We start from the raw sequence: 25,892 nt of genomic DNA, 5'->3' as shown, positions 1-25,892 counted from the left end.
TCAGAAGTTTGACGAGAAGACCACTGAACTTTTTAGGCATGTCTTGACTTCCACGTATTTTCTTTTTAATGGAGAATACTACGAACAAACGGAGGGAGTCGCCATGGGTAGCCCACTCTCTCCGGTGGTAGCGAATTTGTACATGGAGAACTTCGAGGAGGAAGCCCTGTCGTCATCCGAATGGAAACCTACTTGCTTTTTCCGTTACGTGGACGACAAGTTCGTCATCTGGCCACATGGTATGGATAAACTCCTTGACTTCCTTACACATCTAAACTCCATACACCCCAACATCAAATTCACTACCTTTCCTTGACGTCTTGGTCAAGAGAAGGCCTGACGGCACCCTAGGTCATGGGGTGTATCGGAAGACAACGCGCACTGATCTGTATTTGCACGCAGACAGCTGCCACCACCCTTCACAGAGGAATGGGGTACTTAAAACTCTAGTACATAGGGCGCGCACTATCTCTGACGCAGAGAGTCTACCCCAGGAATTGGAACATCTGAGAACTGTATTTCGAAAAAATGGGTACTCAGAGTGGCAGATTCAACGTGCTCTCCTCCCAACCACTGCAGCACAACCTGTTGAGATGGATGAAGTCACGAGGGAGGAGGTAGGAACTGCGTTTATCCCATATACAGGCGCACTCTCGGGGAAAATCGCCCGCATTTTGAAGAAACACCGGGTCGGAACTGTGTTTTGTCCTCCGAATAAAACTCGTGCACTGGTGGGGAGCGCCAAAGATGACCTCGGTTTGAGGAAGGCCGGCGTGTACCAGATTCCGTGTCAATGTGGCAAGTCGTATATTGGTCAGACGATGCGTACCGTCGAGGATCGATGCCGTGAACACCAGAGGCATACTCGACTGATTGATGTATCCGAGCAAGTCGGCGGTCGCTGAACATTGTTTGCCGCCGGCCGAAGTGGCCGTGCGGTTAAAGGCGCTGCAGTCTGGAACCGCAAGACCGCTACGGTCGCAGGTTCGAATCCTGCCTCGGGCATGGATGTTTGTGATGTCCTTAGGTTAGTTAGGTTTAACTAGTTCTAAGTTCTAGGGGACTAATGACCTCAGCAGTTGAGTCCCATAGTGCTCAGAGCCATTTGAACCAACCAACATTGTTTGCCGGAAAATCACGCTATGGAGTATGAACGCACGAGGATTCTGGTACAGACGTCGAGATACTGGGACAGCGTTGTTAGAGAGGCCATCGAAATTCGCACCAATGACGACCTCATAAACCGTGACTGTGGCTATAATCTTAGCAAGGCATGGGATCCAGCGATTGGGTTAATCAAGAGTAAATCGAGCAAATGTATAGTTGTGACGACCACGGCGGACAAAGGCATCGCACCGACGTCATCTCAGACGCCGTCGCAATCTGTTCCACCGCGCGACCGTGGCGCGGACGGCGGAGTGAGCGCGCCGCGGGCGGAGGGTATTTAAATCGGCCGCCACCGCGACCGAACCCAGTTCCCCCTGAGCAGCCATAGTGTACGGATCGCCGTGCCGGCACGTTCACAGGAGCTCAGTCCTTCAGTTCACCTGATGATGGCGACATGTATGATCGCCGAAATATTGTGACCGTTGGACACTGTAGACCGGCAGTACACCCGTGGATATTTTGATTATCTTAAATTTTTTTGTGTAAAATAATTACGTCGTAACACACTCGGAGATTGCGAATGTACAATCAGGATAGAGGCACGTACTTTCTATCATTCCCCGTGGCCTGGGTAAAAGAATTGCAACTATTTAAATTTAAGAATATTTCTTTTTCAATCGGTCTCCTATTTTTTATACGAAAAGGAATATTGCAGGTTCTGAATGTCTCGGCAAAAACACATCGAAATTAATCGTAGCGGCCACCAAAGGAAAGTAGTGAGCACGATCACGTACCTCTGTTGGTGAGGAGCGCCGTCGTAAAGATCGTCGCCTCCATCTAAAATTCGCCTTCTCGAATTAACAGAATAATTTGTACTCCATTGGTATGGGATTTAGGCTTGATCTTGACAAATTATAAGACACATTTTTCATCATTTAACACGCACATAGACATGAAACTATACAGTACGTCTTTACGCCAGCACATCAGAACAAAAAGGTAGTTAATACTAGAAGTAATAAAAGAATCTCGAAATTAGTCCTTTGTCTCTCAATGTTTAAAAAGTTTTTTAGAGTATTCCTCTGGTATGACAATCAAACAGATTTTCTTCTTGTATCTTTGAGACCAAATTACAACATTTTTTTAGTTCGTTTTCAACAGGCAGTAGCCGGAAATACAGCGCCATCGGGCGTCAGAAATACACTCTACAAGTGCTACCACTATTTTCATCTATAGCAATGTTTTCTCCTCGTTCTGAAATGTTATTTCACTGATTTAATGATCTGTTCTGTAATTATAAATTTATATAGATTTGACCTAAACATTAATAGTAAATTTGCCATATTTTAGGCTTTTGAAAAATAAGGACTATCTTATAGAGGACGCGCGCATCCAGCGCAAAGAGGGGAAACAAAATCTAACAAATTTTTATATCTATATAAGACGGGTGTTTTACATTTCATAGCTTGACTGACAACGCATGAACCTGTGTTCAGTGTATGTCGCCTATACGTATTTCGTATGAATTCAGATTACTAACAAGCCTGGTTAAATATTGCACTTATTTTTAGGTTTTAATATGAATTTTCTTTTGTATTGTTGTAAAATCTGAAGACGGTCATCGTATGGCCGTAACCGGTTATGACTGTCATAAAAATGTGATTGCGTCTATAAATAAACAAAAAAGTATTACAAAATAATCAGTCTCTCACTCCATTGACAAAACGTAGTTTTTCCCTAGCGCTTTGAGATTGCTGCTGCATGTGCTGCGGCATCTCTTTTTTTGGCGGTAGCCACTGTCGTTGCTGGTTAGGAGGTGGTGTTAGTACTACACTGACATCATTTACAGGATGGCTTCTATCCTGAAATGGATTCGACTACCAGTTTAGTGGACCTGTTCTTTGCCCAGGGTCATTCATCTCACGCATTTTTTTTAGGTTGGAATTGGGCACTATAAGCACCGTCATTCCGCCTTTTTCGTTTAATATTACCGTTTCCATTGCATAACGCATTACCATTCGATTGTTTGTTATGATAGTTGTTATCGCAGGGCAAATTTAAATGTCCATATTGTTGATTACTGGTATTCCATGCACAGTAATCATTACCTCTCTTTTAACCGTTGTTATGTGGGTTGTGGCCATTCTGGTTTTTGTTTCTGTTGTTGTTTTGACCACCGTTCACTGTTTCGCATCCTCTTGGATATGACCATAAACAGTTCCAGGTCCGTGTCAGGAACGTGGAATAGTTACTCGTATGCAGCGATCGGTAATCAACATTTTAAAAATTTTAACACGTCTTGCGAAGATATGGATTCATCCCAGTAACCCGTTTTGTTCAAGCACTTTCCAAGTAAATTAACAAACGACGGAGCTGATCCTCCTTGGTACACAAAACGGGTTAGAGCACTTGCAGGAACAACGAAACAAGCATACCAAATATAAACGCAAAATCCTCAATATTGGCGATCCTTTACAGAAGCTCGAAATTTATCGCGAACTTCAATGCAATATGCTCATAACAGTTTCCACAACGAAACTTTGTCTCGAAACCTGGCAGAAAATCCAAAGAGATTCTGGTCTTATGTGAAGTACGTTAGTGGCAAGAAACAATGAATGCCTTCTTTGCGCGATAGCAAAGGAGATACTATCGAAGACAGTGCTGCCAATGCAGAGTTACTAAACACAGCCTTCCGAAATGCCTTTACAAAAGATGACGAAGTAAATATTCCACAATTCGAATCAAGAACAGCTGCCAGCGTGAGTAACTTTAATCAATAAACATAAATCTTTTGGTCCAGATATTATACCAATTAGGTTCCTTTCAGAGTATGCTGATGCTTTAGCTGCATACTTAACAATCATATACAACCGTTCGCTCGACGAAAGATCCGTACCTAAAGACTGGGAAGTTGGACACGTGACATCAATACTCAAGAAAGATAGTGTGAGTAATCCACTAAATTCCAGGACCATATCATTAATGTCGATATGCAGCAGGATTTTGGAACATATATTGTGTTCGAACATTATGAATTACTCAAAGAAAACGGTCTATTGACACACAGTCAACACGAGTTTAGAAAACATCTTTCTTGTGAAACACTACTAGGTCTTTATTCGCATGAAGTGTTCAGTGCTATTGACAAGGGATTTCAGATTGAATCCGTATTTCTGGATTTCCGGAAGGCTTTTGACACTGTACCACACAAGCGTTTTGTAGTGAAATTGCGTGCTTATGGAATATCGTCTCGGTTATGTGACTGGATTTGTGATTTTCTGTCGGAGAAGTCACAGTTCGTAGTAAGTGACGGAAAGACATCGAGTAAAACGTAACTGATTTCTGGCGTTCCCCAAGGTAGTGTTATAGGCCCTTTGCTGTTCATTATCTATATAAAAGTTTTGGGAGACAATCTGAGCAGCCGTCTTAGGTTGTTTGCAGATGACGCTGTCGTTTATCGACTAATAATCAGAAGGTCAAAACAAATTGCAAAACAATTTAGAAAAGATATTTGAATGGTACGAAAATTGGTAGTTGACCCTAAATAAGGAAAAGTATGAGGTCATCCACATGAGTGCTAAGACAAATCCGTTAAACTTCGGTTACACGATAAATCAGTCAAATCTAAAGGCCGTAAATTCAACTACATTCCTAGTAATTACAATTACGAACAACTTAAATTGGAAGGAACACATAGAAAATGTTGCGGGGAAGGCTAACCAAAGACTGCCTACACTAGAATACTGCTGCGCGGTGTGGTATCATTACCATACAGGACTGACAGTACATCAAAAAAGTTCAAAGAAGGGCAGGACGTTTTGTATTATGGCGAAATATTGGACAGAGTGTCACTGAAATGATACAGAATTTGGGTTGGACATCATTAAAAGATAGGCATTTTTCGTTGCGACGGAATCTTCTCACGAAATTCCAATCACCAACTTTCTCCTCGGAATGCGAAAATATTTTGTTGACACCGACCTACATAGGGAGAAACGATCACCACGATAAAGTAAGGGAAATCAGAGCTCGTACGGAAAGATATAGTTGTTCGTTCTTTCCGCACGCTATACGAGATTGGAATAATAGAGAATTGTGAAGGTGGTTCGATGAACCCTCTGCCAGGCACTTAAATGTGATTTGCAGAGTATCCATGTAGGTGTAGATGTCGATGTCGATGTGGATGTACTTGCGCAGGTTTCCCTGGTTTGAGTTGTACGGCTCAGGTCTATAAATGTTTTCTTAAGCGTTCTTGTGCACCCTTCGACTAGAAGCGACCCAAGAATGCCTTCTCAAATTCGAAAAATTTTTGGCAGCTAACAGCGACGTCCATCGCCCACAGACCTGCGTCGTCAGTTATAAATTAGATCACGAACTGGGTCTTTCGTTTTTTAGTACGGCGTCGACAGTACATTCCAGAAACTCTTAATAAATATCACTGGATGCACAATTTCTTCTCTTCCAAGAAGGTTTGGAACTGGTGATGTTTCATTAAAGATTCCTCACGTTTTGTATGTCCCAACGTTTGCAACGCTGCACCAGCGCTTGCCGTGATAAACGACGCGTTCTTCGCTACACGGGCTGTACCTAACAGCAACATTGTGATTCAAATTCTCGCAACGCGTATCATTGGTTGAACTATTTCCATACTGATAACTCGTGTGTGCAGTCTCAGCAATTCGTCGATACCAGTTATTGTTCTCACGCTCTGCCCCAGACTTAAGTTGCGGTACTTCGTGCTCACACTGTGGGAAACGTTTACTACATTTGTACTTTGACAAAACACAGTATATACAGTTCCAAACGGCCTTGCTGTTGTGGTACTGGGAACGGCTGAAAGCAAGGGGAAACTACAGCCGTAATTTTTCCCGAGGGCATGAAGCTTTACTGTATGGTTAAATGACGATGGCGTTCCCTTGGGTAAAATATTCCGGAGGTAAAATAGTCCCCCATTCGGATCTCCGGGCGGGGACTACTCAAGAGGACGTCGTTAACAAGAGAAAGAAACTGGCGTTCTACGGATAGGAGCGTGGAATGTCAGATCCCTTAATCGGGCAGGTAGGTTAGAAAATTTAAAAAGGGAAATGGATAGGTTGAAGTTATAAATAGTGCGAATTAGAGAAGTTCGGTGGCAGGAGGTGAATACAGGGTTATAAATACAAAATCAAATAGGAGTAATGCAGGAGTATGTTTAACAAAAAAATAGGAGTGCGGGTAAGCTACTACATAGTGAACGCATTATTGTGGCCAAGAGAGACACGAAGCCCACGCCTACTACATTAGTACAAGTTTATATGCCAACTAGTTCTGCAGATGACGAAGAAATTGAAGAAATGTAAGATGAAATACAAGAAATTATTCAGATAGTGAAGGGAGACGAAAATTTAATAGTCATGGGTGACTGGAATTCGACAGTAGGAAAAGGAAGAGAAGGAAACGTAGTAGGTGAATATGGATTGGGGCTAAGAAATGAAAGAGGAAGCCGCCTGGTAGAATTTTGCACAGAGCACAACTTAATCATAGCTAACACTTGGTTTAAGAGTCATGATAGAAGGTTGTATACATGGAAGAACCCTGGAGATACTAAAAGGTATCAGATAGATTATATAATGGTAAGACAGAAATTTAGGAACCAGATTTTGAATTGCAAGACATTTCGAGGGCAGATGTGGACTCTGACCGCAATCTATTGGTTATGAACTGTAGATTAAAACTGAAGAAACTGCAAAAAGGTAGGAATTTAAGGAGATGGGACCTGGATAAACTGACTAAACCAGAGGTTGTACCGAGTTTCAGGGAGAGCATAAGGGAACAATTGACAGGAATGGGGAAAAGAAATACAGTAGAAGAAGAATGGGTAGCTTTGAGGAATGAAATAGAAGGCAGCAGAGGATCAAGTAGCTATAAAGACGAGGGAAGAAATTCTTGGGTAACAGAAGAGACACTGAATTTAATTGATGAAAGGAGAAAATATAAAAATGCAGCAAGTGAAGCAGGCAAAAAGGAATACAAACGTCTCAAAAATGAGATCGACAGGAAGTGCAAAATGGCTAAGCAGGGATGGCTAGAGGACAAATTTAAGGATGTAGAGGCTTATCTCACGAAGGAGACAGGGAGTGAGACAGGGTTGTAGCATCTCCCCGACGCTATTCTATCCGTAATTTTGAACAAGCAGTAAAGGAAAATTAAAGAGACCTTTGGAGAAAAGAGAACCACTTGTATGAATATCAAGAGCTCAGATGGAAACCCAGTTCTAAGTAAAGAAGGGAAAGCAGAAAGGTGGAAGTAGCATATACAGGGTCTATACAGGGGCGATGTTCTTGAGGACAATATTATGGAAATATAAGAAGAGGTAGATGAAGATGACACGGGAGATACGATACTGTGTGAAGAGTTTGACGGAGCACTGAAAGACATAAGTCGCAACAAGGCCCCTGGAGTAGACAATATTCCATTAGAACTACTGATGGCCTTGGGAGAGCCAGTCCTGACAAAACTCTACCATCTGGTGAGCAAGATGTATGAGACAGGCGAAATTCCCTCAGACTTCAAGAAGAATATAGTAATTCCAATCCCAAAGAAAGTAGGTGTTGACAGATGCGAAAATTACCGAACTATCAGTTTAATAAGTCACGGCTGCAAAATACTAACGCGAATTCTTTACAGACTAACGGAAAAACTGGTAGAAGCTGACCTCGGCGAAGATCAGTTTGGATTCCGTAGAAATGTTGGAACACGTGAGGCAATACTGACCTTACGACTTATCTTAGAAGAAAGATTAAGGAAAGGCAAACCTACGTTTCTAGCATTTGTAGACTCAGAGAAATCTTTTGACAATCTTGACTGGAATACTCTCTTTCAAATTCTGAAGGTGGCAGGGGTAAAATACAGGGAGCTAAAGGCTATTTACAATTTGTACAGAAACCAGATGGCAGTTATAAGAGTCGACGGACATGGAAGGGAAGCAGTGGTTGGGAAGGAAGTGAGACAGGGTTGTAGCCTCTCCCCGATGCTATTCAATCTGTATATTGAACAAGTAGTAAAGGAAACAAAAGAAAAGTTCGGAGTAGGTATTAAAATCCATGGTGAAGAAATAAAAACTTTGAGGTTTGCTGATGACATTGTAATTCTGTCAGAGACAGCAAATGACTTGGAAGAGCAGCTGAACGGAATGGACAGTGTCTTGAAAGGAGGATGTAAGATGAACATCAACAAAAGCAAAACGAGGATAATGGAATGTAGTCGAATTAAATCGGGTGATGCTGAGGAAATTAGATTAGGAAATGAGACACTTAAAGGAGTTTTGCTATTTGGGGGCAATATAACTGATGATGCTCGAAGTAGAGAGGATATAAAATGTAGACTGGCAATGGCAAGGAAAGCGTTTCTGAAGAAGAGAAATATGATAACATCGAGTATAGATTTGTCAGGAAGTCGTTTCTGAAAGTATTTATATGGAGTGTAGCCATGTATGGAAGTGAAACATGGACGACAAATAGTTCAGAAAAGAAGAGAATAGAAGCTTTCGAATTGTGGTGCTACAGAAGAATGCTGAAGATAAGGTGGGTAGATCACGTAACTAATGAGGAGGTACTGAATAGAATTGGGGAGGAGTTTGTGGCACAACTTGACTAGAAGAAGGGATCGGTTGGTAGGACATGTTCTGAGGCATCAAGGGATCACCAATTTAGTACTGGATGGCATCGTGGAGGGTAAAAATCGTAAAGGGAGACCAAGAGATGAATACACTAAGCAGATTCAGAAGGATGTAGGCTGCAGTAGGTACTGGGAGATGAAAAAGCTTGCACAGGATAGAGTAGCATGGAGAGCTGCATCAAACCAGTCTCAGGACTGAAGACCACAACAACAACAACAACAACAACAACAACAACATACAGTTCCAAACAGCAAATGAAATGACACCATTAATAAATATAGAATTCGATTACAAATCGGTAACTAAGGTAGAATATTCAAAATATCTAGGTATATGCACTGATGAGGGGTTGAACTGGAAAAAACACACTGAAGATCTGCTGAAACGTTTGAGTTCAGCTACTTATGCTATTAGGGTCATTGCAAATTTTGGCGATATACATCTCAGTAAATTAGATTACAACGCCTATTTTCATTCTCTGCTTTCGTATGGCATCATATTCTGGGGTAACTCGTCACTGAGTAAAAGAGTGTTCATTGCACAAAAGCGTGTAATCAGAATAATTGCTGTAGCTCATCCAAGATCATCCTGCAGCCACTTATTTAAAGAGCTACGGATCTGCACTGTAGCCTCACAATATATATATATACACTTATGAAATTTGTTATTAACAATCCGAACGAATTCAAAAGTAATAGCAGTGTACATGGCTACAACACTAGGTTGAAGGATGACCTTCACTACTCAGGGTTAAATCTAACTTTGGCTCAGAAAGAGGTAAATTATGCTGCCACGAGGTCTTTGGTCACTTACCGAATAGCATCAAAAGTCTGACAGATAGCCATATAGCATTTAAAAGGAAATTTAAAGAATTTCTGTATGGCAACTCCCTCTACTCATTAGAAGAATCTTTGGATATAGTAAGTGGGTAATCCCCCCCCCCCCCAAAAAAAAGTGTCATAATATTTTGTGTAATGTAATATCTTGTATAGACACCTTTTATTAACCTGACACATTCAAAATCACTACGAAGTGTCGTATTCATGACCTGTGGAACAAGTACTAATCTAATCTAATTTAATCCAAACTAATCTTTCCTCGCAACTCGCTACGGTATTCATACCCTGCAGAGTCGCAGTTAACTCTTAACTCGCGAGGCGACTTTTCTGTAACGTATACCACGAGGTGGGGTCTCTGGGACCCCTATGTTTAAACCGAGATTTAAGGCAAAAATCATTTGAAAGTTTTAATGTTTCCTATATAACATTTATTTTTACAATTATTTAAGTAATGTTTAAGTGCTTCTAGTTTATTTTATTGCACTAAACAAAGCCTGTAGCATATTACTATTTATCACACAAAATCACATAATTTTGTGTGGTTCTTTTAAATAATACACATAAATAGACTGTCAGAGTACTGAATTTTAAGTTCAGAAAAATTATAGAATCTCTGTAGCAAATAAATTTCCAAATAAAACTAAATTCCAGGGTTTAAGTTTGCGCATAAGAATTCTACCCGATTGGTACGAAAAGAAAGTTTGTCAAATTGACATTCATTGCTGGAAACTACAGTTTTATTATTAGCACTCACGACACATTCGCCTTTAACAGAATCTTTAAGTATTTCTTTGAAGAAATAGATAGATCCCCAACACTACTTTCCTGCAGTTATTCCTCTGAATGATACTCTTGCTCGATAGCGGTAATTTGATCACTGGCTAATGTAAAATCGTCGTCTTTTTCGTTTATTTCTTGATCTATATCACTGACACCTTCCTCCGTATACCGACTAACAATTTCATCAATCTCGGCAATGTTAAAAATGACACATTCGTGCCAGCACATTTTGAGCTAGACTGCACCGTACCGAAGAAAACAGGTACGTAGATAACCAGGTGCGGTCTAGGAGACTCCAGCACCTATCAGTAACAAGCGTCAACAATAAACACAGAAGGCGTTAACGCAACCGACAGCAAAACATCGTAGGCTCGGCAATTCCTGGAGGGTAGGGGGAGTACAGATGCATTTTACACAACTGGCCTTGGAGAGCGAGTTCGAAAATTTTTGCGCTGTCTGAGAGACTACACCTCGTGGGTTAAGGGTTAATTCGGTTTCAGTTTTTCTATCTAAGTTGATAGACAAATCGTCTACAGTCGTGTTTTCAAGTGCTTGATGCGCTTCCCCTAAGGTGTGCAGAATGCTCACTTTGTTAGCCAAATCTTTTTGTTGTGTAACAAGTTCTTCGGACTGGGAGCACATTTTATTTATTTCATCTTTATATGCTCAATGATCCGTTTATCTCCCGATCGAGTACCTTACTGAGCTGTTGTGCTAACCTTTTGTCTTTTTCGGTTTCTCTTAGCCTTTCTTTTTCATCGAGTTCCAGCTCCTTAATCCTTTCCCTCTCTTCGCTTTCCCTTTCTTTCGCCTTCTCTTTCTCCTCGCCTTCTACCTCCTTATCACCTAGCATTTCCTTTACACACTGGTTTAACGTAGAGAGAAAGTCATTTCCTACAACCTTAGGCGGTATCACATTTCCTGCAGCTGCTGCGTTTTGGGTATCGACCAACTGTCTGGAAAAATTTGGAAATTTGTGTTAAGTTCCTATGGGACCAAACTGCTGAGGTCATCGGTCCCTAGGGTCAGACACTACTTAGTCTAACTTAAACTAACTTACGGCTGGCGGCAACACACACACACACACACACACACACACACACACACACACACACACACACACACACACACACACACACACACACACCCCAGTGAGTACTCGAACCTCCTATGAGGGCAGCCGCGCAAACCGTGGCAAAGCGCCTGAAACCACACGGCTACCCTGTGCGGACTTGTCTGTGAATCTAACGTCTCCACATTAGAACCAGACATTAAGTTATCTAATCCAGACTCTTCGGTTTCCAGAACTGGGAATTCAGGGCTAATATCATCTGAATCAGTAGTCAGTAACTGCCTGTTATTCTTATTCTCCTCTAGATCTGTAATATTGTGACGTTCTGCTACATCCTTTGTCTTTTGCCTCCCGTCTTTGATGACTAATTACAAAGTACACACTAGATATACACAAATATAACACAAAAAACACAAAAATAATGTGACACTGAAAATTTTGCAATAAACCTACTCTCCAATGATCTACTGAAACAAGTCTGCGAATGAAACTAAATTCGAACACAAAACAGTTATTACATGCCCCCAAGGCACTAGTTGCGTGTATCCTTGAAGCTTGGTGAGCATACAACTGTCCTCTTAACTCTAATGTCCTGTCGCATTGCAAATTTTCTCAGAATCTGGATTTACAATGCCTCCTCTCTCTTGCAGAATCCTTTCCAATCAGTATTTATCTCGTTGTTGCAGTCGACGTGCTACATGAAAGAAAATACAATAAATATTACAATAAAGTATAAATGTCATATGACCGAACCTCACAAATATTTTGTAACCCTACGTTGGGCTCCAGTGTGTTGCTTTTAACACGTATGTTGTTGTGTTCTGTTCTGTACGTCAAGTGGTGTGCATTAAGTGTGTGTACACGTGCAGTTCATTAAACCGTATGATCTGTAGGGACGTGTACGTATATTACACTCAGATGGCGCCACACACATTAAAGTGACAACGCAACTAATCACGGGCGAACTACACAGTCTCTCTGTTATGGAAATATTATTTGAAGGCTTAATGCCCGCGATACGAAACACACGAAGCTCATACTAGCTCGTATGCTAACAAAACAGCTCAGGTTCTTTTTGCACCGCAGCTAATACTGCTTTAATGTCATGGGTTCGCGTACAGAAATACTATTGCGTGGCATAGTTATCACTGATCATTTCGAAGTAAGTTAATTTCTGTGAACAGCTGAGATAAAAGATGACCGTTATGCGGTAACCACATAAATTTAATGAAAACTACTCTTCATCTTTGCAAATAAATTAAAATGACACTGAAGTTAAGTAATATAATTAAAGTTCCTGTTGCGGCTCTGTGCTGTTTAATATTTGCTATTTTCAAATAAGGCGTTACGGCCGTGCAAATGGCTGACAACTATCAAAAAAGGCTCGCGCTGTATTGCGCGTTCTGATATTCGGAAAAAATAAGTTATTAGTCTCTTAAAATGTAAGCATGCTTTAAGTACATAAATAAAGGTTTCAGGAGCAAATAAACATATATTCAACCAAAATGTAACGTAAGTAAACTTACAATGCCTCACACGTCTATCCTCATCCAAGATCAAGACGAGATTAAGTAATTACATAAAATTATTTTACTGTTTCACACTTATTAATATGTTTAACATAGAACAAAGAATGATAAACGTAGTAAATCGATATTGTTTCTGAATCCAATTGCGTTGAATGATAAATATTTTTTCTGTACATTTTTTCGTACGTCTTTGAAGAATCATAACGGTTTTAATTCATAGCACTCTTCGTATTTCCATGAATAAATATTATTCTCCGCACGGCAACCAGTACACATGGCCTGCTCGATCAACGGGTCTGTTTCCGATCGAGCACGTAAGGCACATCATCATACGAGAACTCCAGCGCCATCCGCAAACAGGAGTAACCGTCCCTGTATTGACCGACCGAGTGCAGCAGGCATGGAACTCCATCCAAGAAACTGACATCCTAGCATGTACAACATAATGCATGCACGTTTGCATACAGGCATTTTACATTCTGGCGGTTACACTTGTTAATTTACCATCATTTCACATTTGCAATGGCTCATCCCATGGTTACGTTAACCTGTGATCTTGCAATATTAATCACGTAAGTATGTTATCAAGACAAATGTATTCCTGGAATTTCATTACTCTATAATAATTACTTTTGATGATTCGATTTTTTCTGTCACTATATAGGGTGAGTCACTAACTATTGCTATTTAGAATAACCCCAAAAGTATGATGGTAGCTGAAACGTTTGTGCGACAAATGTTGCTTGGGACAACCTGGGCCATAATATGACATTGCTTTTTTGTTGCTAGGTAGGGTCGCTTCCGAGATATGAATGTCACCTTTTTTTTAATGGGATACCATACTTTGGTACTTATTTTCTGATAGCTGCTATCGAGACGAATGCAAAGATGTGTAACAGTAAGGCCAACGAAGGTCAAAAAGGTGGAATGAACGTCAATAAACAGAAGGTGTTCGAAATGATGACCATTGGTATCTGTGCAGTGCTGCGATCTTCTTATCATGGATTGAGAGCTATTACTTATCACTTCGCCAATCAAACTCTCCCTATGCCTTGATGAAGTGAAGGACTCCTATCCGCCCCTAGTCTAACTGTTGGCGTGGTACACCGGTCAGATAACCAGTCACTGCGATGACACTCAATATTCGCTCGCAGGCGTTTAACTAGTACTCTGTCTGTGTTCACACCGCACAATAAGTGTGGCGGCCAACACAGTGAACAACACTTAATCACGAGCGACTCAGTATAGAGTATCACTCCGACTCATTAACGACAGAGGTGCTCTCCCAGTGAAGTACTGAGGAGAGACTTTGTTCCTCGCATTTTGCGTACACGTACGAGCGCACTCGCTCTCGTTACGTGTTCCCGCTCAAAGACCGACAACTGAACATTCCCTCTTTCTGGAAAAGTTGCAAGGGTATATCATTCGCTGTCTTCCCTCACTCCTCTGGCTCTTTGCATCAGAAATATTCCGCCAATCAGCATTGCTCTTCTAAATGGGAGAATGACGTTTCGTTCAAGTCCACCAATGCGGAAATATGTAGCATCTCCGTTAGGCGTATACTGTCCCCCTGTGAGAACTCTGTAACTACGCAGTAGGTCCGTCAAAAAGTGCGTCTTCTGGGTGCTCCCACACAATGTAGCGGAATTTGCTTTTATGTCGAACATGGGAGTCGTTATCCCTTCACTCTGGCAAAACCTGTCCTCTCTCTGGGCGGTCGCTCGTGCCGAAGTAGGTGTGTGTTGACCCACCCCTCTGAAGGGACGGGCCTCCCAGCAGGCTGGTTGCCTCTTTAGAACGAAAATTCCTGTGGCCGTCATGTTGTGCATGCCAGCCTCGACTTTTTCAACCTCGGTGCACACTTGAAATTTACTTATTAGATTTGCATATCGCTTACATGAATTCATACAAAATTGACTCTACCTTATCGAGTTTGGGTTCGAATGAAGCGTCTTGATGTGCATAATATGATTGTGAGGATGGAATGTGTAAGAAATGAAGGTCAGGAGACCATGCCACCTTACAGTGCTTATACGGCTTTACAATATGCTGCCAATGACAGATTACAGCAAAATTCCGTATTTACTAATTCAATCCCATTCCACCAACATTGCATAGCTCACTTAAAAATTAAGCTCTTCTTTTCCATTGTTTATTTGAGCGTTTTTCACTAAAAGCTCACTTAACATCTTCAAATTAGTAGTCATTATAGCTGAAAATAGCCCCACCATATAAACACGAGCTCAGTGATGTTATTTTGTGTACTTACATGAGAGAACTGAACAGGAAATGCTGGTTAGGTATAGTCTGTGTGTAAACTGAAAAGTGAAAAGTGCTTATGGTGGAGGAAGTCGCCTTTCCCGCAAGAACGCTACAAATGCAGTACAGGATGACTAAGAATCAATTTCCCCTCTAACCATGTAGGACAGTGTGCAGAGATTTACTAAGAATCTGGCCGTATGCTTTACTTGCTTTTGTGTCATTAGCAGCTCATATCTGTCCCACAAGGAATATCTGCACACTGCCTCGCCAGTTATCCATAAGACCAGTTGTGGAAGAATCGGTGTAACTTTGTGATACACTTTGTGGCTGCTTTTTGTGACGTAGTGCAGCGGAGGAAATGGGGAACTGCGTTGCACTCTCCTCATTTGCAGACCTAGGGAGGGGTGAACTGTTCCACTACAATCGGCAACCGACCTTCCCTCGTGCTTCTACCTTCCACCTCTGCCTTTCCACCCTCTAATACCTCAGAACACAATTTACTCCTTAATACGGTTCTGGTGCATTTAGCTGTGGTACACACATTTAATATATGGTCGTAACCCACTTCAGTTAGAAATAAACATTATTTTTATACCATTAAAACATTATCATTAATAATATGTGATTTTTCCATCCTCGGCAACGCGAAAAATATTACTCTTAGAGAAAAAAAGGGAATTTGCCTTTTTTTAGTAGATTTAATGTAATGAATTTTTTTACTAGAGTACATTTTCGGTAGTAGCCGCGGATTTCGAGATATTCAACAAATACTTTAAAAAAGTGACCTTTAAGACTCCCACACCTTCACGCTCACTGCGCGCGACTCAGGACTTCTAGAACGTCATTCATAACACTGTCCAACCATTGTCCAAAAATCTGCGACTACACGAATTTCTGCACAGACGACATTTTTTGGTCCTCGTTCACTTGGTTAACAGTACTAGGTCCGTCTTTCGTGAAATATAGGGGCCAGTTCCGCATTAGATGTGGCTGTCCGGATACGTTTGATAAGATAGTATATACAGGGCGAGTCACTAACTAGTGCCACCAAGAAAAACTCAGGAAGTATGATAGGAGCTGAAAAGTTTGTGGGACAAATGTTGCATGGGACAATTGGGGCCATAACATGACGTTGGTTTTTGTTGTTAGGTAGGGTCGCTTCAGAGAGATGAAGATCAACTTTGTTTATTTAAATCGGATGCTATAGTTTGGTACTTATTTTCTGATAGCGGCTATCGAGACGAATCCAATGACGTGTAACAGTAAGGTTTTTGAAGGTCAACGAAGGTCACAGAGATGGCATTAACGTCTATTTACAGAAGGTGTTCGAAGTGATGACCATTGGTATCAATGCAGTGCTGCAAGCTTCTTATCACGGATTGTGAGGTATTCCTTATCACATCGGCACTTATCGAAGCACATGCTCTGACAGTTCTCTCTGGCATAGTTTCATATGTAGTTAGAACGTCTTCAGAAACAATGTCTTTTACGAATCCCCACGAGGAAAAAAATCCAGAAGGGTCAAGTCTGGCGAAAGAGCCGGCCACGACACATCTCCTCCGCGTCTAATCCAACGAGTTGGGAATTGTCTCTGCGACTCATTTCTAGCCATCAGCGAAAAATGTGCCGGACACCCATCGTGTTGCTACCACATTCTGTTCCTTGTTGCTAAAGGTATTTCTTCCAATAACAGACCTAATGTTTTTTGCGGGAGTGTGTTGTACTTCCTACCATTAAGATTTTCTTCGATAAAATAGGGGCCTATAATTCTGTCAAGGATGTAGGTTGCAGTAGGTACTGGGAGATGAAGAAGCTTGCACAGGATAGAGTAGCATGGAGAGCTGCATCAAACCAGCCTCAGGACTGAAGACCACAAACAAAAAATAATTCTGTCCTCCAGAATCCCAGACCATACATTCACCTAACACGGTTTTTGGTGTGCAACTTGGCGCAGCCAATATGGATTTTCAGTTGCCCAATAATGCATAGTTCGTAAATAAAATCAAACTAATAAATGTATCATGCCTCTGAATCTGAAGCTGAGCCCATGGGCAGAATTCAATGAGACGCACACAATCCGTACCAGTTAATTCTTGGTGGAGACTGATATGGTAAGGATGATATTTATGGCGATGCAGAACACGAACACACTACTCTGGCTCATGCCAGATTCCCTTGCGATATGACGCGAACTAACTCGAGGATCTCGAACCACAGTGGTGAGAGTACCAATTTCTGTTTCCTTGTTAGTAACTTTTCTTTGCCTTAAAAATCCATTTTTTTCTCAATTTGTCATACACATATTTAAATGTACAACGTGTAGGGTAAGTACGTTGGGGACATCTTTCAGCGTATAAGTCTCTAGCTCTCACTGAATTTCGTTGGCATTCTCTGTAAATGAGAAGCATATCGACTTGTTCTTAGAAGGAGAACATCATTCACATTCACTTGATTCGACGATACTAGTCTCTTCGTTTCTATTAGTATTGTATTGCGAAACCGTCGAATGGTGTTTACATGTCAATGGCACGTTAGATTGGTTCAAATGGCTCTGAGCACAATGGGACTTAACATCTGAGGTCATCAGTCCCCTAGAACTTAGAACTACTTAAACCTAACTAACCTAAGGACATCACACACATCCATGCCCGAGGCAGGATTCGAACCTGCGACCGAAGCGGTCGCGCGGTTCCAGAGTACAGCGCCTAGAACCGCACGGCCACTCCGGCCGGCCATCCTCAGAACAGGTGGATACCTCACACCCTGGTGCTTCAGTGACCTTATCCTTCCTTTTTTAACCTTTCTCAACACATCCCCCTCTCCCTCCAAGGAAGAAACTACTTGTTCTGAAAGCTAGCACATCGTTGTATATTTTTATGTATGCCTATAGGGTTCAGAAGGAGTGATAGAAATTTGGCAACGCTCGCTAGGAAAGGATAGGTCGGATGAAGGTTTTGAAGGTGTGAAGGACACTAAAGCGATACGATGACTACGCGCGCCTCGTTACCAGTTTTAGTGTACTGTGTATTCACGGGGCATTTTGGCTACGCCTTCTCAGCTTTAAATTACCGAAGAATCTGTGGCAATGTCTACATCTACTTCGGAAGCCATCCTATGGTACGTGGGAGAGGCTGCTTTACCACTGTCACCTCCCTCTATCCTGTCCCAGTCGGGAAGAAACCTCTGTGGGCGCCTTCATGGTCTTTTCGCGAAACATACGTAGGGCGAAGCAACACACACACTCAGAATTTTAAAAGTAAACCACACGGTGATGCACAATGCTTCTCTTGTAGAGTCTACCACGAGTGGGGTGAGTAGCTCCGTGACAGGGACAGCTATCGGAATTACTAACTAAACGGTCCTGTGAAGAAACGCGGAGCTCTCCTTCGGACTGAGGTATGGATTTCATCATTCATCTATATAGCTTGAAAATGGTCTCTTGTAACTCCTGCCAAGCACTTAATTTTGAAATGGATAGTAATCGTATAGAAGGAGAAATCTGCAATTCTTGATTTAGTTTAGTTCAGACCCCAGTGTAAATGAGAACCCGACAGCAAAGGCCCACCGAATCTCAGTGATAAAGCAATGAGGTGCACCGAATCAATGAATCTAGTCAAGCACTGAGACAAATTTTTTGTGGGTGGTCTTGGAATATACTGAAATACTGAAGAGTTGCTTCTATTAGGGAAGCATGAGACAGTGTCTGGAATGTGGGAGTGAAATCTCCATCGAGAAGCCACCGAGTCTGAAGTTCCAGTTTGGCAGACGAACTGTGCCTGCACGAATCAATTCGGAGGGACCATAAGATTTAATTCACGACAGTTGTGCACACTCTTGAGACCAGGAACTGTAACTACGATTTCTCCACGTTTTTGTGGGCAAATACTCAGTTATATTTTTGTCCAGCGCCGACGAAATGTCTCTGAGCCAAAGGTGAACGCGCTGGCTCTGTTGCCGATCTCGGCTATAACGACGTATCAGTGTCCCACCAAACAGACAGCACTGTTCTTCAGGAACGAAACATAATGACATTAAAACGACAGGAAGATTTTGTCACTAGAATTTTATAGTCCCTTCATCATATAACGGAATACAGGATGTGTCACTAACTATTGCCACCTAGAATAACTCCGAAAGTATGATAGTAGCTGAAAAGTTTGTGGGACAAAAGATGCATGGGACAAAGGGGGCCATAATATAAAGTTCTCGCTTCCCACGCCCGGGTTCCCGGGTTCGATTCCCGGCGGGGTCAGAGATTCTCTCTGCCTCGTGATGGCTGGGTGTTGTGTGATGTCCTTAGGTTAGTTAGGTTTAAGTAGTTCTAAGTTCTAGGGGACTGATGACCGTAGATGTTAAGTCCCATAGTGCTCAGAGCCATAATATAAAGTTGGTTGTTTATTGCTAGGTAGTGTCGCGTCAGAGATATAAAGATCAACTTTGTTTTGTTTTTTTTTAATCGGATGCTGTAGTTTGGTATTTATTTTCTGATAGCAGCTATCGAGACGAATCCAATGACGTGTAACAGTAAGGTCTTTGCAGGTCAGCGAAGGTGAAAAAGGTGTCATGAACGTCCATTTACAGAAGGTGTTCGAAGCTATGACCACTGGTATCAATGGAGTGCTGCAATCTTTTTATCACGGATTGAGTGGTATTCCTTATCACTTCGGTACTTACCGAAGCTCATGCTCTGACAATTCTCTCTCGTATATCGTGCAAATAGTAAATATTCGCCGAATACGGCGTACCCATCTAACGTGCCCTAGACATTGGACGGTTTCGCAATACAGCACTAATAGGAACGGTAAGACTAGTCGAATCAAGCGAATTTGAATTATGTATTCCTTCGAAGAACAAGTCGATGTGATTCTCATTTACGGAGAATGCAAATGAAATTCAGTGAGAGCTAGAGACTTATACGTTGAACGCTCAACGTACTCGCCCTACACGTCGTACATTTAAATATGTGTACGATAATTTGAGAACAATTGGATCTTTAACGCCTCGGAAACATATCCGGCAAAGGAAAGTTACTAACGAGGAGACAGAAATTGGTACTCTTGCCACTGTGGTTCGAGATCCTCGAGTTAGTTCGCGTCAAATCGCAAGAGAATCTGGCATGAGCCAGAATAGTGTGTTCGTGTTCTGCATCTCCATAAATATCATCCTTACCATATCTGTCTCCACCAAGAATTAATTGGTACGGATTGTATGCGTCGCATTGAATTCAGCCGATGGACTCGAGGCATGACACATTTATTAATATGATTTTATTTACTGACGAGGCTACATTCACGAACCATGGAAATATTAATTTGCATAAAAATCATTATTGGGCAACTGAAAATCCATGTTGGCTGCGACAAGTTGCACACCAAAAACTGTGGTCGGCGAATGTATGGTGTAGGGTTCTGGAGGACAGAATTATAGGCCCCTATTTCATCGAAGGAAATCTTAATGGTAGGAAGTACAACACATTCCCGCAACAAACATTAGGTCTGTTATTGGAAGAAATACTTTTAGGAACAAGGAACTGGATGCGGCATCAACACAATGGGTGTCCGGCACATTTTTCGCTGATAGCTAGAAATTAGTTGCGGAGGCAATTTCCAAATCGTTGGAAGCGGAGGAGATGTGTCGTGGCCGGCTCTTTCGCCACACTTGACGCCTCAGGATTTTTTCTTGTGGGGATTCGTAAAAGACATTGTTTCTGAAGACGTTCGAAGTACACCTGAAGATTTGCGAGAGAGAATTTTCAGAGCATGTGCTTCGATAAGTGCCGATGTAATAATGAATACTACTCAATCTATCATAAGAAGCTTGCAGCACTGCACTGATACCAATGGTCATGACTCCGAACACCTTCTGTAAATGGACGTTCATGTCACCTTTTTCACCTTCATTGACCTACAAAGACCTTACTGTTACACATCATTGGGTTGGTCAGCTCCTATCATACTTTCGGAGTTATCCCTGGCGGCAATAGTTAGTAACTCACAACACGAAAGGTTAGCAAAGATGTTTCATGGAAACATTATTTTGTGAATAATGGAAAATAAAAGAACCTCAAAACGCAGAATTATGGAAACTCTTTAGAGTAAATATGGTGCATTTTCTCGAATCACGATTCAGTCAAAGACAGTATAAGTTTGATAATCACAAATGGAAGCTCGTGTCACTATTGCCGGATATTCAGGACTTGTCTTTATGGCCTTCAGCCAAAAGACAGCTTTGATGCACCTCTTCGCGCTAGACTATCCTCTGCAAGCCTCTTTGTAAGTAGCTACTGCAGCCTACGTCCATTAAACCTGTTTACTGTTTTTATCCATTCGTCTCCCTCCACAAGTTTTTACCTCTCACACCTCTATCCATTACCAAATTGACGATTCTTTGACGCCTCAACCGATCTCTTCTATTAGTCAAGGTGTGCTATAAATTTCTTTTTTCCCCGTTTCGATTCCGTACCTCCTCATTAGTTACGCAATCTACTCATGTAATCTCCGGCATACATGTATAGTACCACATATCAAAAGGTTCTATTCTCTTCTTGTCTGATCTGCTTATCGTCCAAGTTTCACTTCCGTGCAAATAAATACCTTCATAAAATTCTTCCTGACACTTAAATTTTTATTCGGTGTTAAGAAGTTCGTCTTTTCTTGATGTAGTCTGTATTTTATATACTCTCTATTTCGACCACCTTCAGTTATATTGCACCTCAAGTAGCAAAAGTCGTCTATTAGTTTTAATGTTTCATTTCTTAATCCAGTCTCCTCAACAAGGCCTGATTTAATTCGGCTACATATCATTACCCTTGTTTTGCTTTTGGTAATGTTCATACTATAGCCTCTTTCAAAGACGCTGTCTATTCCATTCAGCTGATATTCCTAGCCCTTTGCCGCGTCTCACAGAATTAAAAAGTCGTTGGCGTACGTCTCCTTGAACTTTAATTCCCTTTCCAAATTTCTCCTTCGCTTCCTTTACTGCTTCGTCACAGTACGGATCTTGCTAAATGTACGGACTGAATAAATCACGGATAGGCTGAAACCATGTCCACACCCTTCTCAGTCATGGGTTCCCTTTGATGTCTTTCAACTGTCGTGACTGCAGCCTTGTTTCTATACAAGTTGGAGAAAAGTTTTCACGCCCTGTGTATTATCCCTGCTACCTTCATAATTCTGAGTCAAACGTACCTAGTGTATTATAACGTGCTGGCTAATTTGATTTGCAACCACTAAACATGTTTCACACAATATCCGTATATCAGTTTTTTGTACTTATACCCCCATCCAAGCTCCCATCTCGTCCACGTTGGTTAAGAGTAGAACAATATCCACAAGTTCGAAGTGACAGGGCACAAAACCTCAGTGCTCTATACAATGACTAAAGTTATTGTTGTTGTGGTCTTCAGTCCTGAGACTGGTTTGATGCAGCTCTCCATGCTACTCTATCCTGTGCAAGCTTCTTCATCTCCCAGTACCTACTGCAGCCTACATCCTTCTGAATCTGCTTAGTGTATTCATCTCTTGGTCTCCCTCTACGATTTTTACCCTTCACGCTGCCCTCCAATACTAAATTGGTGATCCCTCGATGTCTCAGAACATGTCCTACCAACCGATCCCTTCTTCTAGTCGTGCCACAAATTCCTCTTCTCCCCAATCCTATTCAGTACCTCCTCATTAGTTATGTGATCTACCCATCTAATCTTCAGCATTCTTCTGTAGCACCACATTTCGAAAGCTTCTATTCTCTTCTTGTCCAAACTATTTATCGTCCATGTTTCACTTCCATACATGGCTACACTCCATACAAATACTTTCAGAAACAACTTCCTGACACTTAAATCTATACTCGATGTTAACAAATTTCTCTTCTTCAGAAACGCTTTCCTTGACTTTGCCAGTCTACATTTTATATCCTCTCTACTTCGACCATCATCAGTTATTTTGCTCCCCAAATAGCAGAACTCCTTTACTACTTTAAGTGTCTCATTTCCTAATCTAATCCCCTCAGCATCACCTAACTTAATTCGACTACATTCCATCATCCTATTGTTGATGTTCATCTTATATCCTCCTTTCAAGACACTGTCCATTCCGTTCAACTGATTAAAGTAACTACAAGAAAAATATATCCTCCTTTCAAGACACTGTCCATTCCGTTCAACTGTAACTACAAGAAAAGTCGATGGTGTGAAACGCTCTGCATTAAATGCTAATGATCTGGTCTCTCCATTCGACAAGTTGGACTCCAGTCGCTGGAGGCAGGCGTGGCTTCGGACATGACGGCTCTTTCGCGTGCCAGCTGTGCGGTGTAGAGAGGTGCGTGTGGGCGCGATTATCCCTGGTGTGTTTTTGTGCTCTCCCGGGTCGACCGTGTAATCCGGCCATTTGCTACCTGCGCTGCCCTAATGAAGGGATTGCCGGCTTTAAAGCTTGTGCCGCGCTGTCACTAAAAACCCCGCGCAGTGGCTAGCTTCATTCCCTGCTGCTGCCTCGTATGCTCTCTGAATACCGGTCTAAACACATTTTCCAGCGGCGGTGCCTTTCTCTGCTGCAGTTTCTTGTATCTGAGCCCGCCGATTCCACGTGTGATCGATTTGTCTAATATTTTTAAATCACAAGAACTTTTTCATGTTTTCCTGACAGGGAAAGCCTTTCTTCTTAACTACGAAAATAGCAATTTTTAACTATTGTAATAGCTGTTTATACTGATCTGCGCCTCTGTATCTAGCAAAACATATAAATCATGACTGAAAATTTCTATTGGTGTTATTATTTGGGTTCTGGTGTCCGCTTGTCTGTTCTCCCTGCTGTTTCATGACACGTTCTTCCACAACAGCCAGGGCTTGTCAAAATATCTGTCCCATTGTTACACCTCGCCGTTTATCTCGAAGCTTTTTTCCTCCTCTTCTGTTCTACATCGTTAATTACTTCTTCCCCCTGCTCCATATCTTCTTGATCTTCCATGTCTTCTTTACTTTCATCAGTTAACATTACGTCTTTGTCACGTGTCGTTTCAGTAACTTCATTCATGTCTTATTTCACTAACGGCGTCTTCCTACTCTTGGCCTCACAGATTTCATTACTGGTTAGAGCGTTTATTATTTCTAGAGGAAAGATAAACTCATCATTGTTATTGCTTGCAGCCGCGTCGTTCTCTTGATGTAAACTTGATGTGAGCCTTTTAGTTCGCCGCTTCCACATCAGTGCAAGACGAAATATCGGTTTGGGTGGCATTAATTTTCTGACGAATCCTGAACAATACGTGTGAAATGTTCTGTTATGCCTTTACAATAAATAAAATTCGTTTCATCCGTAATTTCCGTTTTTTTACGAAAAATAAGCTTTTATATTTTACGACTTTTGCTTAATCCAATACAGACACCGAAACTTTATACACTGAGATGACAAAAGTTTTGGGGTAGCGATATGCAAATATACAGATGACGGTACACGAGGTATACAAGGGCAGTGCATTGCCGGAGTTGTCATTTATATTTAGATGATTCATGCGTAAAGGTTTCCGATGACGATAGGCCGGTCGGGGTGGCCGAACGGTTCTAGGCGCTACAGTCTGGAATCGCGCGACCGCTACTGTGGCAGGTTCGAATCCTGCTTCGGGCATGGATGTGTGTGATGTCCTTAGGCTAGTTAGGTTTAAGTAGTTCTAAGTTCTAGGGGACTGATGACCTCAGAAGTTAAACCCCATAGTGCTCTCCATTGAACCATTTTTTCGATGACCATGATTAATAGACTTTGAACGCGGCGTGATGGAGCTAGACGCATAAGACATTTCATTTCGAAAATACAAGGGTAATCCCAAAAGTAAGGTCTCCTATTTTTTTATAAGTACATAGACCTGCTTATTTCTACAATGGCTTACATCAGTTTACAGGGTGAACATTTAGCTATTTTTCGACATAATCACCATTTCTGTCGATGCATTTTTGTAGACGCTGTGGCAGTTTTTGTCTGCCCATGTCATACCAGCTTGCCGCCATCCTGTTCAGAAAGTTATGAACCTCTTCTTTCACTTCGTCGTCGGCGATGAATCGCTTTCCGGCCAAATGTTCTTTTAACCTAGGGAACAGGTGGTAGTCACTTGCGCCAAGTCAGGACTATAGGTTGGGTGGGTGTTATGTTCCACTGAAACTGTTGCAGGAGAGCAACGGTTTGCCGAGCGATGTGTGGGCGAGCGTTGTCCTGGAGAATGTGTACGCCATTGCTCAACATTCCTCTTCTCCGGTTCTGAATTGTCAGTTTGAGATTTTTCAGTCTCTTAGTAGCTGTCAGCGTCAATTGTGGGCACAGCGATTCAGCTCCGACGACGAGGTGAAAGAAGAGGTTCATAACTTTGTGAACAGCATGGTGGCGAGCTGGTATAACACGGGCATACAACAACTGACACAGCGTCCACAAAAATGCAATGACAGAATTGGTGATTATGTCGGAAAATAGCTAAATGTTCAAGCTGTAAACTGATGTAAACCATTGTAGAAATAAACCGGTCTATGCACCTACAAAAAAAAAAAAAAATAGGAGACCTTACTTTTTTGGCCCGCATCTCGTGGTCGTGCGGTAGCGTTCTCGCTTCCCACGCCCGGGTTCCCGGGTTCGATTCCCGGCGGGGTCAGGGATTTTCTCTGCCTC

This window comes from Schistocerca nitens, chromosome 9 (assembly GCF_023898315.1).
Source record: "Schistocerca nitens isolate TAMUIC-IGC-003100 chromosome 9, iqSchNite1.1, whole genome shotgun sequence".
NCBI classification, from domain to species: domain Eukaryota; kingdom Metazoa; phylum Arthropoda; class Insecta; order Orthoptera; family Acrididae; genus Schistocerca; species Schistocerca nitens.
Note: the sequence above shows the minus strand (reverse complement) of the source record.